This window comes from Rhinopithecus bieti, unplaced genomic scaffold, assembly GCF_001698545.2.
Source record: "Rhinopithecus bieti isolate Rb0 unplaced genomic scaffold, ASM169854v2 scaffold_17861, whole genome shotgun sequence".
NCBI classification, from domain to species: domain Eukaryota; kingdom Metazoa; phylum Chordata; class Mammalia; order Primates; family Cercopithecidae; genus Rhinopithecus; species Rhinopithecus bieti.
Window position 1 is genome coordinate 6092619 of NW_016809830.1, and position 16647 is coordinate 6109265.

Here is a 16647-nt window from a genome sequence, read left to right on the forward strand (position 1 = left end):
AATATGATGATTGCGTGAAACTGCATGTCTGGAGATAATGTATCACACTGATAAAAGCACATTTGACTGTTGAAGCCTCCAAGTCAAATGGTCAGCATTTCCTTGGTCCCTTGAGCTGCAATAACTACAAGAGAAAACAAAAATGGGACAGTGAAGGTGTCCATCTTCCCACCCTCATAAGTCTGAAGTGAAGAGATACTGCCCATACCACTGACCCTTGCTTTCAGGCTGTGAGCAGAACAGTTTTAGGTAAACTGCAGCATGTACTTAAAGGAAATGGCATAGGAAATTGAATCTTTACCCTTTCATAATCAAAGATCAAAATATAAGAACCTTGATTCCCTGGGTCTTGGCTGAATGAAATGTTCATCTTTTATGTAGATGGTACCATTATGGAATGCAAAGAACATGGTGTGGCAAGTTGGGAGAGCTGAGTTCCAGTCCTGGTTCTGCCAGTACTGCTTAGAAACTCTGAGAAAGTCTCCTCACTTCTCCAGATCTGAGTTTCCTTATCAGCAAAGTGAGAGGCCTAGACACCATGATTTTTAAAGCCTCACCTAACATCTTGTGATTACTCTGGATGCAGTCTGTCTCAGAAAGTGCTTTGGTGGAATTGAGAGGAAATTTTACAAGAGTGAATCTCCCCATGATGACACCCCTTCCAGACAAGCCCAGCCCCGCTTTCTGGGCCCCAAGTCTTCCTTCCCACTGGAAGATAGCACCAGGCAGCTCTCTGCTGTGGGCCACTCTCTTCTGAGGTTGTCCCTGCCATTGGAGGCTTTTCCTTCCTGGTTAGAGCACAGCTTCGCACCATTTGCATCTTTAATACTCCACAGTGAAAACTCACTGTTCAAATTAATCACTCTGGGCAATGGAAATCCTTGGATGACACAAAAGACTCTGTATTTTTCAGCATAGTACTTAATTCATGAGTCAGGAAAGTTGAATTATTTAATCAGAAAGCTTTAGAACCACATGGCTAAAAAAGGAAGCATTGACTTGTTTCATAGGCTGAATAAGAGCTCCCTAAAGATGTCCCACATCCTAAACCCTAGAATCATGAGTGCTATTTTACATGACAAATGGGACTTTACAAATATGTTAAGGATTTTCAGTGGGGAGATTATTCTGGATTAGTCAGTTGGGCCTGATGTAATCACGAGAGTACTTATAAAAGGGATAAAGGAGGTGTCAGAGTCAGAAGACAAGGTAATATAATGACAGGAAGCAGAGATGGGAGTGATGGGGCCACAAACCAAGGAATGCCAGTGGCCTTTGGAAGCTGGACAAAGCAAGAAACAGATTATCTTCTAGAGTTTCCTGAAGAAACCAGTCCTGCTAGCACCTTGATTTTAGCCCTGTAAGATCCATTCTGGACTTTGATCTTCAGACTATAAGATATTAAGTTCGTGTTCTTTTAAGGCATTCACTTTGTGGTGATTTGTGACAGCAGAATAGGAAGCTAATACAACTCATAAAGATACAGTTAACCAAAAAGCTAAATTTTCCAAATGGACATTTGCTAAAGAGTTTGGTTCATTTAGATTTTATTCAAAAACAGGTTGTCTAATGATTTGATGTTTTTCTAAATATGTCTTCGCTCAAGTAGACCTAAAAATTCACAATTCACAATTTTTTTTTCATATTCTTGCCAATCACAGGAGGTTTATTTACCATTATTTCCCACCATGTTATGGCTGACAGCTGCCATTGCAAAACAAGATCACCCCAAACTGGACGTGTTTTTCCCCATTCAGAGCAGTCAGTAGTTCCTGTCCTCAGTGTATCAGTAACCTCTCGGAAGCAGCCTCTCAACAAATCTCTAAGTCCTTAATCTTCAAACTGCAGGTAGGAAAAGTTGGCCTCTTCCAACTCCCAGAATCCCCCGAGAAATACAGGCATGAAGCATTGTTAGTTCTCTATTAAGAAGAGAAACTGTGGAGGATTTGCAACCAAGCCAAGGGGAGCACAACGTTCAGATAGCTTCTTAGTTCGCCTACACTTCATTACCCCAGGCCTTTCTTTGTAAGCTATTTCTGACAACGCTTCCTTGACTACTTGACTCATCTCAATGTGATTAAATTGAGAGAATGTACTATGTGATTTAGGGTTGGATGTCCAAGGACGATATAAAGATCAATTTTAAAATAACCAAAGAGAAACAAATTTAAAATCACCCTTCCTTAAAACTTCAAAAAGGTCAGTATCCTTAATTGGAGAGGCAGGTGTTAGATAACAGTCGTTGCTGAAAAATCTTTGCAGATGTCAGCTTATAACTCCACCAGAGCAATTTTCAGTTAATATGGGCCTTGAGATGGAATAGTTACATCCAAAAGCCCTGCCGTTGATTCTAAATTTGATGTTCTTTCACAAAGTTGCACACAGATTTCACAGTTGATCATCTGCATGGGTGAATTTTCCACTGGGAGGCTGATTCTGGAATCTGCTATCTATAAAGACATATACTGGACAGTGATAATATAATTAATTTTAAAAGTTAAATATAAACCAAGGAAATTGTTAAGATCTGAAAATCTCTCAGCAAGCCATGTTTACTTGTTTGTTTGGTGTAAACCTTTAGATGTATGGAACTAAATTTTGTTTGTTCCTTCTCCTATTTCCATTTCCTCCCCCTTCTCTTCCTCTTTTTTCTTCTCCTCTTCCTTCTTCTTCCTCTTCATCTTCACATTTATTCAAGGTCCCTTGATGTTTCAGGTATTTGTTACTATGTGACAACTACCCCAAATCTTGGTGATTAAAAAAAAAATTTTGATGACTCAAAATAATAGCCTTTTCTCATGACCCTGTGAGCTGGCTAAAGCTCAGCAAGGTGATTCTTCTGCTGGTCTTAACGTAGTGTCCCTTATATGGTTGTAGTCAGAAGGCTTCTGGAGTTGGAATATCCCAGATAACTCTGCTCATACATCTGTGGCCTTGGAGAAGATGACTAGAATGATGGAACCTCTCTCTCATACTCATTCTCCCTTTCTCTCTCTCTCTCTTCCCCCCTCCCTCTGTCCACATGAGCATGACTAGCTTGGGCCTCCTTATTTGGCAGCTGGATTCCAAGAATGAGCATTCCAAGAGGGCAAGTGGTGATGAGCAAACACTTACCCATTTTCTGTACACATGGTGTTTGCTAATACCTCATTGGCCAAACTCAGAGTCCATGTGGGAGGGGACCACACAGGGCTTGACTACTGGGAGGTGTGAGTCATTGGGAGTCACAGCCTAATACACTTTGGATTCATGGTGGCTTTTCAGAAACAAAACCTGCTTTGAGCTTCATTTCAAGGACATATTCGTAGTGTCTTCTTGAAGTGTGGATAGATCTAAGGTTTAGTCATTGTTTAGCCATGAAAACAGGTAAGTTGAGGTAAGGAATTCATGATTTATTGGTACTATCTCATATTTGGTTGTGACAGTTCATAGACTGTGTTTTTTTGATGCTAGAGAAAGCACAAGACAGGAGTTAGGCATCCTAGGTTCATCCCTAAGGACCACGTGATTCTCACTCAGTTTACAGAGTTAACTTTAAGATCCAGCTGTGTTCTGATAATTAGAAGTTGTTAAAACAGGAGCTCTGGTCAAGTGCATCAGAGTTCCATTGCCTTTACCCACTTCCCATCAGAAAGAGTTTGCTTTCTGGTGTCCTGATTATTCCTACCCATTCTTTATGTCTACAGACATAAATATTCTTTTGCATTGTCTATTAAGCACTTCAGTAAATGCTTTCTGACTTGGCTTTGCCCTCCGCTATTTCCTAGGGACAGGCCACCTTCCTGACAACTTGTCCTAACTGTAGAAACTAGGGCAGAGCTATGTCGTTATATAGTTATACTGGTGCATAATGAGTGCTCAATAAATAATTCTTGACTGAATACATGAAACACTAGGCATAATATCTCAGCGTATATTGACTTTTTCATTGGTTCAAACTAGTGAGTTTTTTAAAAAACTCTTTAAACCTACAATGACAAGATTGTCTCTGGGATTAAAATTAAGATAGGCCTTATTTTAAGAAAGAATGGGACAGAACTTTGGAACATTTCCAACCACACAACAATTTTTCCTAAAGGAAAACTTTCCCTTTGTCATCAGTTAAGGTTATTAAAAACAATCTAGTAAAAAACTTGCTAAATTATAAAAGAAGTCACCCAAAGTCAGAACTTGAAGAAAATGTGGTGACTTAGATTCTCCTATTAACACCCACCTATTCAAGGTCTTTGTAAGTAGTTACAGGACAAAGAAATTGCTAACCATCATGGTTTTTACCTGTGATTCTGAAACATGCTGATAAAATACTCTCTCATTTTCCTCTCTTTCTTGGACTATTAGCATTATTCTGCTCTATTTGGAGCTGAGTGCTAGCCAAATCAATAAAGTCATTTATTACAAAGAAAACAGATTTAAGAAACAACAGACTTGACTACTCTGATAAAACATAGCAAGCTCAAAGTATGAATGCAGTGTTGAATGAAGGATTTGATTTACATGCTGTACAGAAAATCCAGTAAGCAGGAATGAAAGTTTTATTGTCTTGTCTATGAATGACTGTTCATAAATATAAAATTAGTATTTATTAAAATAAATTTAGCATTTTATTGTAAATATGGTCATTGTAAATAACAACCCTTTATTATCTTCCTCTTGCAATGCTGCCTTTTAAATTTTAATCACCTCTGTAAAGTAGCTGCCTCAGTTTGCCAAGATTTACGTAAAAATAAATATCCATTTATGATCCAATTTATGCTTTACAAATTACTCGCCATTTAAAAAGCTTTTTGTTTGCAAGAGAGAATAGTACTAAAGGAGCAAGGTGGGGGAATCTCATGTCTCAAATACCATCTGGTGTCAGGAATGATGAATCCTTAGCTGGTGTGAGATATCAGTGTCTATACCACACCGTGTTTTCTAAATGCTGAAGTTATTAACATTTCAGTTTGGGAAGGGTTAGGATCTTTTACCGAAGGGGCTGAGCTGTTTCCTGTGAATGGTGACTCAGGAACCATAGAGACTTCTTGATGCAAAATGTCTCCCTACCCAGATGCCAAGGCATTTGGGATTTTCCTTTTAGATCTCCTTTCCTTTGGAGCTTGCTTGCTTGCTTGCTTTGTTGTTGTTTGTCTGGAAACAGAAAAAGCATGTCAATAGTTCTGGGAAAGGAGGCATTAAGTCATGTTAACAGTATTGACGAGATCTTCCCCTACAGGTGGAAGATCAAGGCCAAGGCAGCAGACAGAAGCCGAGAAAAGGAGGAAAGAAAGGAAGGCTCTGGAAAAACCCCAGGGAGATAGCAGGAGACAGGCCAGGACACTGATGAGGAGCTGGACCTTCCACATGGTTTTATCAGGGTAAACGCTGCAAACCATAAGTATGGGGAATAGCAGTTTACTGAGGAGTGACAACCAGACCAAGATGTGACACACAAGAGTCAATGAGAGGAAATTTTTTCAACTGCAGTATATTTTGATGATACATGAAAAGAAGAATTTGGTACTTAGAAGCCCTGAGTTTTTACCTCGGAGTAACTCTGACAAACTCCACCTTTAGCACCCAGCCCCATGGTCACTTGTCACAAAAAGGATGCTCTTGGTGCTACATTGAACTGCACGGTCCCAATCAGCCACCATCCTTTATGGTGGATGATTGATTAGCAATCAAGTGTTTTCTTCATAAATAATAATTGTTAACCTTTATGAAATCAATATGACAAGTTATTGAGTTCTCAAAAGTGAAATCAGCAATTATTTCTCGTTGGTAGTTAACTTGCTTCCTCCTTAACTTGCATGCATCTATGCATACATGCATACATGTATGTATATATTTGTTAGTATATATCTGTTAACATAAACTAATATACTGACTTAAACTGTTTATTAATGTAACCGATAAAATGATTTATATTGATTAAAATTTCATTCCCTCTTTTAACATTTGTAGTTCTATTAGTTAGGCTTCAGCCAGGGAAACAGGATCCAATGGCAGTGCATAAAACTGAGGGATTTTACCCAGCACTTTGGGATGCCAAAGCAGGTGGATCACAAGGTCAGGACTGAGACCATCCTGGCTAACACAGTGAAACCTTGTCTGTACTAAAAATACAAAAAAATTAGCTGGGCTTGGTGGTGGGCACCTGTAGGCCCAGTTACTCGGGAGGCTGAGGCAGGAGAATGGCAAGAACATGGGAGGCGGAGCTTGCAGTGAGCAGAGATCACGCCACTGCCCTCCAGCCTGGGTTACAGAGTGAGACTCCATCTCAAAAATAAACAAATAAATAAATAAATAAATAAAATTCGAGGGATTTTAATGCTGAGAATTGGTTAGAAGAGCCCAGGAGTGCTGGTGGGAATGAGTGATTAACAACAGCAAGAAACCCCTACCATCCCATGGCTAGAGGAGAAAAGAGCCCAGGGGCTGGACCTATCAGTGGAGCTTGGCCAGATAGGCCTGTCTGTGGATCTGGGGTCAAGAAGGAGACACATCTGTGATCAGAGTCACTACAGGAAGTTGGGGAGTGGTAGGGACATACTCTGACTTCTGACTTGTCCCTTTCTCCCTCCCACCTTATAATTCCCCACCAGCGCTTCCCACTGGAAGCCGGGAGCTCTCTGATATGGAGCCTGGATATAGAGTCCATTTTCATACTGCTATAAAGAACTGCTCAAGACTGAGTAAAGAGGTTTAATTGACTACAGTTCAGCATGGCTGGAGAGGCCTCAGGAAACTTACAATCATGAAAGAAGGTGAAGGGGAAGCAAGGCACCTTCTTCCCAAGGTGGCAGGAAGGAGAAGTGCTGGGCAAAGGGAGAAGAACCCCTTATAAAACCATCAGATCTTGGGAGAACTCACTCACTATCACAAGTACAGCATGGGAGAAACCGTCCCTATTGTTCAGTTACCTCCCTCGTCACGTGGGGATTATGGGGATTACAATTCAAGATGAGATTTGGGTGTGAACACAAAGCCTAAACACATCACCAAGTCTTTAAAGATCAGCCTTCCCACCCCTCCCTAGAAGACAGGAGAAGAATGGACTCAAGGCCAGACAGGCCTAAGCAAAGACAATGGTCTTTTGTGCAGCTTGTTCAGATGTACAAAAGGTCTTGTTAAACATGTCTGTAAACGGAGGTGGCAAGTTGATCTGGTTCAACAGAAAAGATGTGATAAGTGTGGACAGATCCAGATTTCAGATAGGACTTGTAATATACACACCCATGCAACTGAATGGTAGCCCAGGGTACCAGTCACCCATAGGCTATCAAGTAAGTCCTCCAGGCTTCAATGTCACTACCCCTGCCAGTGACTGCGAAGTTCAGCACCATGCCCAAGACTTGTAAGGTGTGCTTAATGCTCTAGGGTCACTTCTGGGCCTCAATCCTCAGTGTTGATCTCTGGGAGTGTTCCCTTCTGTGTGTGCAGCTTTGACTTTCCCTAGCCTGCCACCGAGGTCACTTCTCCCATCTCACTTCCCAACTAGAATAGATTGAATAATGCACCCCCGACAAAAAAAAAATTGTGTACATGCAAGCCTCAGAATTTGACACTATTTGGAAATAGCATCTCTACAGGTGTAATTAAGGTAAGGATTGAGATGAGATCATACTGGATTAGGGTGAGCCTAAATTCACTCTGGGTTTCCTTAAATAAGACAGCAAAGGACACACGGAAACACAGAGAAGGAGGCCATATGAAGGCAAAGGCAGAGATTGCAGTGAGGCAGCTACAAACCCAGGAATGCCAGTGATTGCCAGGAGCCACCAGAAGCTGGAAGAGTCAAGCCAGGATTCTTCCCTAGAGTCATCAAAAGGAGCAGGACCCTGAGGATATCTTGGTTTTGGACTTCTAGCTTGCAAAACAATAAGAACTGATTTCTGTCATTTTAAGCCCCCCAGTTTATGGCAACTTATTACAGCAGCCCTGGGGTACTAACACAACGAGAAAATGCTAACTAAAGCTGTGTGCTGAATGCCCCTTTGTTTGAGAGTGTGGAGTTAACCAGAAGTGATTTACCAGGAAGCCAATGACGCTTGTGCTCTGGGGACCCCTCACCTGCTTAGCTCTGTCAAGGCAAGATACACCCATAGTCATATTTTTGTTGTTGTTGTTGGAGACGGAGTCTTGCTCTGTCGCCCAGGCTGGAGTGCAGTGGCGCGATCTCAGCTCACTGCAAGCTCTGCCTCCCGGGTTCATGCCATTCTCCTGCCTCAGCCTCCTAAGTAACTGGGACTACAGGCGCCCGCCACCGCGCCTGGCTAATTTTTTGTATTTTTGGTAGAGACAGGGTTTCACCTGTATTAGCCAGGATGGTCTCGATCTCCTGACCTCGTGATCTGTCTGCCTCAGCCTCCCGAAGTGTTGGGATTACAGGTGTGAGCCACTGCGCCCCACCCATAGTCATATTTTAAATGAAATAACACTAATACATTTTAATAATGAATTATTAATAACATTACAATATGATATCTTCTTAGCAATTGATGAAGTTTATTGACCTTTCCACTTGGGCACACTTCCAACACACTTGAGGAGGTGTTGGAGTACCTGTGAGCACCCGTTCAGCTAAAGGGAGTTGGGGTAGGAAGCTCAGTTTGTATTTGGAGGAATTTAGTGTATGTAGTTCACAGGGACCTCTGGATTTAGTTTCAAGATTGCTGGAAGTCCTAGTGTTAGACTGGCTCCCAGGAGTTCTCCTATTGCTCACAGAGGGAGGGAGAGTCCGAGGATGTACTGTGAAATGCAGGTATCCCATAGCACCCGACGCTGCAAGGATATGGTCAACAAAAGAAAAACAATAAAGAGTAGGAAGCCAGAAGCTAGTTTGTGTGATATCTTCGAATGACCAGATGTGTGTAATTGGAAGTGGAGGAATCAGTTCTCACTGATGACTGATCAAAACAGAAGTGATCTGTCAGAACTGTACTCAATTTTTCAGCACCTACAATTATAAATGCACTGTAATTTTTTTTTATTTTCTCAATGGGAATTGTGCAGAATAGACGATATTACAACCCTTGTGCTTGTAGGGAATAACTATGTAGTAGTTCTACAGATAGGAATTATGTCGAAAACAGCTCATACAAGAAACTTGGTGAAAATTTTTCTAAATTTGAAAATGATCCTAAAACTATACATGATGTTTTCAATAACTAGTTGTGAATCTGACAAAACTTTTAAAATTACCAACAATAAAAATGCATTTTAATCAATTATCCTAGAGGAATGATTAAATTATCCTTTAATTCTCTCTATAAAAATTGTATTATAAAACCCTAGAAATGGAAATTGAGGTGGATGAGCCAAATGATGTAGAAAAAAACATAATATAGAAGTGATTCAGTCCATTACTTAATACAAATATTGTGTCATTTGTCTGGATTTCATGATGTCTGTGGAATTTGTCACTTTTAAAATGTGTAATTTGTTGTGATTCTTTTTCTCATTCTAAATAAATATTCACTTTTGTGACTAAATTTAATATTTGCAATTTTGTACTCTTTTCTTACAGAGGGCCTCCCAAATTATACAAATGCCAGGTCACCCAGGGCGTAGATTTACCCTTGGGGAGGAGAGAGAAAGACTACTGTGTGAGAAGAGCACAGCCACTACAAGTCAGCAGCGTGAAGTCCCTAGACTGTCCCTTCCATTCACAAGCTCCGAAGGCCATTATTTTCAGCAGGCCACCAGAGCTGCCCTGCTTCAGTCTCACCAGCTCTCTCTCCCTCTCTCCCCACTCCCAGGCCCCCAACTCCCTTTTGCCTCAGTTGGCCAGTGCAAGAAGCTACTTCCTTATTACTTTGTTTTGCAAATTAACTTTGATTTAATTCCCATCCATATCAGGTTGAAGCCCTAATTTTTATATCCAAGAAGTCCGAAAAGGAATTTTCTCTACTTGATCTTAGCCAAAAGGCCGAGAAGGGGTGCCAATAAAGAATTTTCTTACCAAAAAACCTACCTTCCTCCGATCTACATGCTTAGGTACACCCAGAATGTGTGGGATCTTAACACTTGCACTTCTGTTTCCACGACATAGACATGTGGCTGGGAAGTGGCTGCTGACTCAGGGTTTATATTTTCTAGCATCCCACCTCCTGTTGGCAGAGTTTTGCTCTCTCGTTTGCAGCTCTAGTCTGTACCTATTCTCTGGATCCTAGACTCTTATATTCAACAGCTTATTTGATATCTATCCCCCTTGGTTGAGATACGCATTCTAAGAGAATTCTACTCAATGGAACGAAAAAGGAAATAATGTTTCATTTCTGGGCTTGATGTATATTAGCTTTCTCCCTCACATATGCCTACTCTACTCATGCTCCTCCATACGTTTTCTCCCTTCTGCAATAGAAATGACATCCAGAGTTGCCTTGAAAGCTTCATACTGAAAATGGCACCAGGCTGGGTCCCTGAACCACTATGTGGAAGAGGGCTGTCAATCTGGTCACCTGCCCAGTGCTACTACGTGATCAAGAAATCATCTTCCAGTGTGTTAAGCCACTGAAATTTTGGGCTTTACTTCTTAAAGTAGCTAGAGTTACCATAACTAAAGCAACAGTTTTCTGTTTGGTGTTACCAAATTTCTAGATAAAATTCTTTTCTTCCCTAGCTTGAATGAGTCAGGAACATTTTCATTCTTTTATTGATATTCTTTTATCCTCTTTAAATGATAATAACAATATTTATAAAGAATAATAAAAGTATTTTAATAAATATTTTTAATGAGGGTCTCACTCTGTCACCCAGGCTGGGGTGCGGTGGCGTGATCTCTGCTCACTGCAACCTCCACCTCCCGGGTTCAAGCAATTCTCCTGCCTCAGCCTCCCAAGTAGCCGGGACTACAGCCGTGCACCACCACACCTGGCTAATTTTTGTATTTTTAGTAGATACAGGATTTCACCATGTTGGCCAGGCTGGTCTCAAGCAATCCACCCACCTCAGCCTCCCAAAGTGCTGGGACTGTAGGCGTGAGCCACTGTGCCCATCCCTGCACCAAACTCTACTCTAAGTCTCCTATGTGTACTATGTCACTGTATCCTCAGGTGGTTCTTTCTATTTTGACCTCCGCTGTCCAGTGAAAGAAGCTGAAGCAGAGAGAAATTAAATTGCCTCAGGTGGAGTCAGAATGAGAGGCCAAGGGGCTAAGTCCTCACAAAACCCAGTACTGACCCATTAAGCAAAGCTCAGTCCGGTCTCCCATTTCCATATTGGACTTAGATTGCTTGGTTAAACATTCTTATCTTGTCTCCCCCATTCAAACACACACTGATGGGATTCCTATGCCCTGGTGAGTTTCTCAGCCACAGAGAGTACTCTGAAAATGCTGAAAAATCCATGGTCTTGAGGTTGCCAGGATTCTCAGTTCATCACATTATTTTATTTGTACGTAAAATAGAACTCAAGGAACCTGACTCACTACCTCAGAGTGAGACGAAGGAATGAGCTCATGTCTCTAAGATCTTTGAAGCTCTGTGGAATGCGGGTTTAGACAAATAGGAACTTTATTAGTTATGCTACTTACTAGCCCCTTCAGTCTTCACTTTCCACCAAACTGGGTGAACAGGCCACAGTCTCCCTCTGCCCCATCTCTTCCATGGGCAGGCTGCCCATTTTACCTTGGGCTGTGTTTCTGAAATGTCAGTCGTGGGGTTGCAGGTGCTGGAGAAGGAGCTGGGAACAGGACATACCCAAGGCATTGATTTCAAAAAGATGAGTTCCACTTGTTCAGCACCTCAGTGGAGTCCAGTGGCTTGGACAGAGCCCATTTTCTGTTGCTGCAGAAGCCTGAGGGACTTGTACTCCCTGAACACAACTGTTCAGAGCAGGCCCTTTTCAGGGAGGAAGAGAAGATGGTTTCTTCATGTTGTTCTGTCCTCCCAAGGAACCCATCTTACTGAACCAAAGAGTAAAGCTCAAAGTTATCTCTATCAAAATTCACTTATTCTCAAAACTTTTTTCCCCTCTTCTTTCTCCTGTGAGCCACCATGGTAACGCCCAGTGGACACTGACCTCTCCAGGCCCCAATGGCTCCCACATTCCAGGACCAACAGCCAATTCTTCTTCCTCCCACTCCACTGACGGGCTGTACTCAACAGTCTCTCCTCCTTGGACACTTCTTTATTTCAACATTCTTCTCTTTTCCTTCTGCCACAGTAACCGCTCTGTCTCCTTTGCTAGCTTCTTCTCAGACCCATGACCTCCAACCATCAGAGCACTCCAGAGATCAAGGTCCACCCTGTTTTCTCTTCTGTCTAAAATCCCACCCTGGGAGATCCCACCTAGTACACGGCCTTAAATGTCATCTGTATGCTAGTGACTGTCATAGTTGCTGATCTGGTCTGGACCTACTCCTTGAACTCTAGAATGCAGCTGCCTGTTTGGCCTCCCTTCAGTTGAGATCTGCATCCTGAACCTGCCCAAAACAGCTCTGATCTCCACCCCCAAATTGCTCCTCCCAGTGTTGACTTCATATCAATATAATTCTGGTTGCTCAGGTCCCAGACCATCGAGTAACTGTGACTCTTTTTCTTACACTCCATATGTAAATCTCACATTCCCACTGGAATGTGACTATTTTTCTCTCCTTCCTAGCTAATTCCTCAGTCTGAGCCTGTCCCATCTGGAATATTGTAGTCACCTCCTAGCTGGTCTCTCAGCTTCCACACTTGTACCACCTAAATTTGTTCCCAACATAGTAGCCAGATGGCTTCCTTGAAAATCTAAATGAAATCCTATAATCTTTCTGCTAGAAATTCTTCAGTGGCTTCCCAAATCATACAGATCCAAATTTGTGATCTAAGCTTATGATCTGCCCTATCACCGTTCCTCTGATCTTACCTCCCACTCCCTTCCCTCTCATCCCCTGCACTCCCACTGTAGTGGCTTTCATGACCAACCTTGAACATGCCCAGTATGCTCTTGCCTCAGGACCTTTGGCTTGCTCTTCCTCTCCTTCAAACGATCTTCCACCACATGTCCATATGGCTGTTTCCTTAACTTTGTTCAGTTCCCTGCTTAAATGTTATCTTATGATAAAGGCCTTCCCTGGTCACCACATCCAATAAAGCATTTTTCCATTAATCTATCATTCTCTATGGCCTTACCTGGCCTTATTTCTTTTTAGCATTTTATAATAACTTGGTATATTAAGTATTATTTATTTTGTTTATTACTTATTTCTTTCCTTGAAGTGTAGAATATAGCTTTATTTTTAAAAATAGCTTCCTGTTTGTGCACCACTGTGTTTGCATGTGAGTCACTGTACTTACATGGGAGCCACAACAAATGTATGCTGAATTAATAAATAAATTTCTTCCCATTAGTAGCAGTTAGCATGTATGTGTGTATCTCTCTCTGTGTATCTGTGTGTGTGTGTATGTCTGTGTGTAATGTGTGTTGTTTCTGACTCATCAAAGGCTGTGTGCCTAGGAGGTTAGATTTGATTCTCTTCTCAGAAAGTCAGTGTGTTTTTTCTCTGTATCCTTTCTGCCACCATAGCCCTAGTGAAAGAAGCAGAGTCAATGTATTTCTGGAAAGAGAATATGAGTAAGAGACGATATTGCTGCACAGAAAAGAGGAAGGAAAAGCCCATCCCTCTTAGCACAAGATGATTGTATGGAAGGGAAGGGAGTCAGAGAGAGACGAGACAAGATACAAACATGTTGGACTCACCTTCTGCACCTGCCCTTCTACCCCAAGGGAAATTATGAAAATTCTGAGAGTACAGAAAGTTTTTCCATTTCTTACTTATTCTGAGAAGGGATCACTTCCTGGAATAATCTCTTACTCTCTCTATGCAAATCTGTGCATCAGAATAAAATTGCTGCTATGGTGGCATGGTTAGGAGAAGGACAGCTTGAAATTAGTGCCCTAGAACACCATCTAGTTCAATATGCCTTCAAAAATATCTAGAAGTCCCAACTGGTTTTGTGGAGGGACACAGAAGGAAGGTGATGGTGCTTCTAGTGGTGAATTACTGAGGAATCACTCCAGGGATGGTGAAGTGGCCTTGTTGCCATGGCCTGTTGAGGAGGTTGCCCGGGCTAAAGAATAAATGAAAACAATTTTCAGACCTCATAGATGAACAGAATGAGCAAAAGTTGAAGCACAGTATGTCACCAGACAGGAACAGAAAATCCTTGCTGTGCCAAGAAGGAAAAGACCATAGATCTACCAGTTGCAGATTTCAGCAGTGATGCCTGGGGGGCAAGAAGTGACCAGCAGAACAATTAGGCCATGGCAACAGAAGCCAACTACAACTCATGTTCCAATCCATGACCTCCCTCTCCTGCTGGTACAAGGATATGGTGAGCTATCTCAAACATTCATTCATCCAGAGATGATACTTGAGAGATCTAACAATGGCATGGTACAGGTAGTGATACTGCCCATAGGATGGTTTAATTCTTTCTTTCCCACTGCCCTGAGGTCAGGAAGATTATTTTCCTGTATTTGTTTTACATAATAAGCTATAAAGCTTTTCCTTTCATCATCAGTTCTTTTAATATATTTGGAATTTATTTTTGTACATAGTATGAGGTAGGGATTTAATGTAATACTTTCTCCATTATTTGCCCATGAAACTTCCGAAACGGTCTAGATTTTTCACCATGACTCTTAGGAATGTGGCAAGGAGTGAGATTTCTTATAGTGGAATGGGTTTGGTGGGATGTTGGCAGATATTTGTATACATGGATTATTGGTAAATCAAGGGTTTATTAGTTGGATGGTTTATGCTTCTCGCTCATATTGTCCATTAGTGCTCCATGCTTTAACCTTTTCATTTCCAGGCCTTAGTTTGTATAAATTGACAGACTGAGTCAAGTACATTGGCTGGTGACAGACTGAGTCAAGTACATTGGCTGGTGTTGTCACACCAGACATATCATTTGTCCAAGTTCCTCTGTGGAATCAAAACAGAAAATAATTCTGGTTAAGTATATGACACATTTGCCTTCCCACATTACTTTGATAGAAGGGAATCCCAAGGCAGAAAGCGTTGTACCTTTCTATACAGAAAGGGTTGTACAACAAGAGGTTGGTACCTCTTGTACCAAGAAGGATGGGCTTTTCCCCAAGGCAGAAAACTGCATATCAGAGAGAGTGAAATGAAATCTCCAAGAGCCTGATACTCTTAGGAAGTTCTTTGCACAGACTCCATACATTTTGTGACTAAACAATAAGCATTTATTCAGCATCTATGAAATGAATTTCAAGTTTACAAAGCTTTAAAAAACAGCAAAATCCCTAGGTCTCTGCAATAGGCAAACCAGAATTTCACTTAATTTGTTGCTCATCATTTTGGCCTATAAAGTCAAATACTTATTAACGCTGTAAATATGCCTTTTTACTGTCTGTCTGACAGTGCCCATGCTTTCTGTGTTGTCTCCTTAAACATTTATGAGTGTTCATGAATATGCAAATACACAATCTAATGTCTGCAAATGGTTGCAAGTACAAATGCTATGTTAATATTTCATACAGTGATGGGAGCAAATCAACAACCATAAATTTTGAACAAATATGTTGCCTCATTAATAACTAATGAGGCAGTGCATAGAGCTGAGGATTTGGCATTTAATGCTAAAAGTGGTGTTTAAACAGAGTCTATCAGAGAAGACCACTGCTTCCAAAAATTCACTAAGATCTGCTCCTTCCAGAGTGGTTTCTGTTTGGAGGCGAGGGAAGGTTTTTGAGAAGAGAGTGATTCATAATAGTTGTTTTAAAAGATGAAACTCCATTACATGGGTGGAAACCAAAATGATTCTATGACCAGTGAATTTCCTAAAAGTAGACCTTTATGAACAAGAAGTGTATTTGATTCGGTGTTCTACTTTCCTGGGAGTTGATGATGTGTAAGATCAACTAAGGAGAGTTTAAATACTTAGTATGAGATTGGTACAAAAGTAATTGTGGTTTTGCCATTAAAGTAGTAGCAACATAGAAATGTATACAGCCAAGGAATTGGAAGAGCTAACCGTATTTGCCCCTCATGAGACTAGTGCTAAGTGAGCTGGCTTTATAAAAGAGCTAGGCCAGTTCTGAGACTCATAATTTTGGTTCATGATTCCAGTACTTCCACACTTTACCATGTTCCTAATTCTGTGGGGCACCAATTTTTTTGTATCTTGGTCAATTAAATATTAAAGCTAAAACTCACAATTACTATATATTTGGGACATTATGTCAGAGATTTTAAATAGAGAAAAATACCAATACTAGGCTCAAAAGTCACTTTATAGCTCTGGGTGTCAGCACATTCATTCATAAATTGGACGAATCTCCAAGTTTTAAAAACTTTCAGGGGACTCTTCCTTGGATGAGATACAAGATGTTTAGGAATTTTGCAGCTTTGCTGAATTATCATGAACAGCATCCATGGCCATTTTGTAGGCCTGAGGAGTAGAACGTTTGGTAGATGGGATAAACTAATATTGACCATACAGTATATCCTGGAAGGTTTTCTTCAAAAATCATTTCTTGATGTCGGCTTAATTTTTTATCCCTTGCTTTCCTCTTCATGGAAATCATTATAACTCTTTTAGTAGTAGTAGTACTTTACCATTTTTAAAGTGCCTTTTAAACATGTTACTTTATTTCATCTTCAAAAGTTGCCCCATAAGTAGGTATGATTATCCACATTTTACAGATTAA

The 16647-nt window shown here is 41.0% G+C and overlaps 2 long non-coding RNA genes across 3 annotated transcripts in view; one reads left to right on the forward strand and one right to left on the reverse strand.

The window, feature by feature from the left end:
• Positions 1 to 8414: 8414 nt before the first annotated feature.
• On the reverse strand, positions 8415 to 12998 carry LOC108541055 (uncharacterized). Its single transcript, XR_001888850.1, has 2 exons — positions 12891 to 12998; positions 8415 to 8763 (listed from the first exon to the last, which is right to left on the reverse strand). It is a non-coding gene; the product is annotated as an uncharacterized LOC108541055 (long non-coding RNA).
• Positions 12999 to 14268: 1270 nt separating this feature from the next.
• The window catches only part of LOC108541052 (uncharacterized), a 33708-nt gene continuing 31329 nt past the window's right edge, over positions 14269 to 16647 (forward strand). Inside the window, exon 1 of one of the 2 annotated variants that reach the window (XR_001888846.1) lies at positions 14269 to 14300. This is a non-coding gene — a long non-coding RNA (uncharacterized LOC108541052). The other variant, XR_001888847.1, reaches the window with a different exon arrangement.